The following is a 3,676-nucleotide window of genomic DNA, read 5'->3' on the forward strand; positions in this document are numbered from 1 at the left end:
GTCATGTTTTCCTCAATATTTATATAATAGTTAACTGTGGTAATAGTTTTTATTGTGTTATATTAAGTTAAATGTAAGGTGCTGTATTCAATCAGTCTCACATGTGAAGGTCGCAGCTATCTAGAAAATTACATAACATCCTTGGAGCATGGTCAGTATTATCTATCTGTACGTGTCTCAGCCTCTATCGAAATGAGCGCTTGTCACACGTTTGCTGATACGTCCAACTCATATCAATATTTTCGGACTACTTCATCAATTATTATTCAACTTATGTGGACATCACTTGGTCAAACTTCTTAGGCAAGCCTTAATCCCTATTCTCGGCGCACGAACTCAAATTTTCTTATCAAGCTGATAATTGAACATGCAGTAAATTCGTGACCATTCAAGGTGTCTAGAGTATATATACTGGCTAGCCCCGGGGGTACCTCACTGTCGAGAAATCCCCAATAAAGGGGCTGGCCATAGACACTTTGTTTGGTTTCTTTGAAGGTAAGTCATGTTCACCTTACTATTTCTCTAAAGTTATAAGTTAAATTGTTTTATAATTTGTATCGTATATGGAGCAATATTGTAAAGGTGTTTAATCTTATGTTATTGACCGTGTATAAGTGCAAATATATTAAGTGAGTTGTATCTATTTAACGGACTTATCTGTCAGATGAACGTGCGTTAGGTTTAGACAAAACTATCGTTTAAGTATTAACTCCACAGTATAGCATATATTGAATATCAAACATTTTCCGAGTCGGAAATAAGATGTTAACACTCGGGTGTCGTGGTAGCAAGCTGTGTATTTTATCTGCGTGTTGATATTTTAGTGTGATTCAGTTATTTTGTATATGTGAAAATGTCGCGTAAATGCAGACGAACTATTTCACTTTGATCAGACCTTTTATGTCACACGAGGTATGTACATTATCTTTTAATGTAAGGATTCTATGATGAACCATACATTGCATGTATTACTTGTTCATAAACAGAATCCAGACTGTTTTAAATAATTTTTATATGAATTATTTGATGGATCTAGCCTGGCAGAAAACGTTGATTTCTGTAGCTAATATATGATGTATTCACATCACACATATTTATGCTAATAGCACAACTAAGCCAGAGCTAAAATCAGTAATAATATCCATGTAATCATTTAGTTAATCTGTTAGCGATGTACAAAAAAGATAGGTAACTCTCTTGTACTTACATAGGTCTGAGCATAATGCATTTGTAACACAGCTTCAGCAAACATGTCTACATTACGAGCAATGCCTAAAAATGTACATATATCCATATATTATACCATTCAGTAATGTGAATGGACATTCGTTAATGGGCCCGTTAACTCAGTGTATGTGGATGCTATCAGATATAGTTTGTTTGCTGCGGTAGTTTAGATGAATTATAGATATGGCCTTCAAGTATAACATATACCAGCATAAGACAATGAATGATATATGCTCAGAAGTACAGCCAACACATATTGTTATTTATATTTAAATCTGCGTACATGCGATACCGATATTGAGTTTAACTAGGTTTATACGTAAATAAGACATATCTTATGGCACTCCCATTTAGCAAGGCGTAATCATAATTAGGAGAGGCTGAAAATAAGTATCACATAAGAACATGGAAGCTTTGTTCACAGGTATCTTTGTAGACTGACTTTAACATTGTTATTTGTAATTGTTTGTTTTATCACTTAGCCCATGATACATTGGTATATCATGACATTTACACTCTTATGTATAATCATTGTTTAATATCACGCACTATTGTGATAACTGCTTCTTTTATGGAAACTGTAAATGTTCTATATGACTTTGTACTTTATATGTAAAAATATTTCTTATTTTAAATGTGACAGACTGTCGAGAAATCCCCAATAAAGGAGCTGGCCATAGACACTTTGTTTGGTTTCTTTGAAGGTGGTGCCCGATCCCGAGCTAATTCCCCAAGGCTAATTCTAGATATTGTGACGGTTTGAATACGAAAGTGTCAAACCATCATAATTATAACAACGTGCTGTGTTTGGGTCTGAGGAGCTGGCGACGCTGATAGTGATTATATTAACATGGGGAAAACGAACAAAGTTTGACAAATATGTTATCACGTTGAATGCCATATATTAAGAACTTGGAAATGGTGAAATAAGGGAATATTACAACTAACGACCACGTTCCATTATCTTTAGACTTAGAATGTAAGACGTTAATATCTGTATCTGTATCAATCAGATGTTTATCATCCACCCTTATCAAATCACACGTACCACGAAAACATTCGTTGCATACTAGCATCGTGTAAACTTTAATTCTTATTAAACTTCACTCAGAAACATCTTTATCATCAACACCTCGGTCAAACTAAATTATATAATTCTGTCTAGATAGCGCCGCGAAAGTTCGCAAAAACAACTTTATCGACAGTAAATGAGACTATCTGTTATTCCTAGAATAGGTATAAATACGGACGACAGACAGTCAGAAATCAGTCTGTGGCTGTCTAATAAACTGACTGTTTACTCAGGTACGAAACCTTACTATCTTGTACTATGTTAATTCTTAACTATATGCCATTACCCTTGGCAATACCTGCAAGTTTAATTGGTAACTGAAAATGTCATACTTGTGTGTATATCTTAGCTGTTCCCATTGTACTACTTCTGTGTATAGATTATGCCAATCATGTTAGTTTATCGTTTGGAATATGTATTGTGGCTGAACTGAATGTATCTTGTGTGAATACCCACTCGGGTAATGTATAAGTTAGAGTGTGTCGGGTATATTATATTCAATCATATGTAAACTGTTGTATTACGTTGTGTACCTTGGAATATGTATCGTGACTTATGCAGTATGTATCTTGTGTAATGATTCTATATCATGTTCATCTGATGTTCTTCACATATATGTACTTCTATTACTTATTGTAAACATTCTCTAATAATTGATTGTAAACATTTCTATTTGACTGATTATGTATAAGATTCTGTCGCTGTCTAATAAACTGACTGTCTATTCACTCAGGTCTTGTGTTGTTGTGTGGGTTGGTCGTGTACAGTGGTACCTCTGCCAAGCGAGCTGATTCCCCAACTCACGTTTTAATAATTACCTGCATATTCCTGCATGCAAGTGATCGGGGTACGGTCCTGGGGTGGAGGTGACAACATCAAATCGGGTGGATGGCTTGAGGTATATTATGAGGCCTATTTCTGTGATTTTTGTGTATAGGTATCTGGTTACAGGAGGTTGTATTTACTTTGATAGCTAATCTAATTTCAAAACTAGCACACATTATAAAAACAAGGCAGGGATATGCTTTCAGTAAACAAATATAAAATCCCGTGGTTCATTTCAGTGATTATGTCTAATTACTGAAGATTTCAGTAATTAGACATAACCACCGAGTGAATCAGTTATTAGACATAATCATTGAAATTTTCAGTCATTAGACTTAATAACTGATTATACTTGTTTCCTGTAACATATACAAGTTTTATCTTGACCATCTATATGTGACAGACAGTATGTCTTTTGATTCTAACATGTATAAATATTCAGGTATGTATGTATCGCAGCTGAGTGTGAAATGTTTGTGACGTAACCGGCGCCTCTTAATTTTGCAAACATAAGACAGTTCACTTCTGCGATCGCGTTTGCGTTTTTCTTAA

General features: G+C 34.7%; 1 long non-coding RNA gene across 1 annotated transcript; it reads left to right on the plus strand.

Moving 5' to 3' along the window:
• LOC125377405 lies at window positions 1–3,027 on the plus strand. The gene is made up of 2 exons (XR_007219558.1): window positions 1–495; window positions 1,932–3,027. It is a non-coding gene; the product is annotated as an uncharacterized LOC125377405 (long non-coding RNA).
• Window positions 3,028–3,676: the final 649 nt, after the last annotated feature.

The sequence above is a fragment of the Haliotis rufescens genome, unplaced genomic scaffold, assembly GCF_023055435.1.
Source record: "Haliotis rufescens isolate VD_foot unplaced genomic scaffold, xgHalRufe1.0.p SCAF_9, whole genome shotgun sequence".
NCBI classification, from domain to species: domain Eukaryota; kingdom Metazoa; phylum Mollusca; class Gastropoda; order Lepetellida; family Haliotidae; genus Haliotis; species Haliotis rufescens.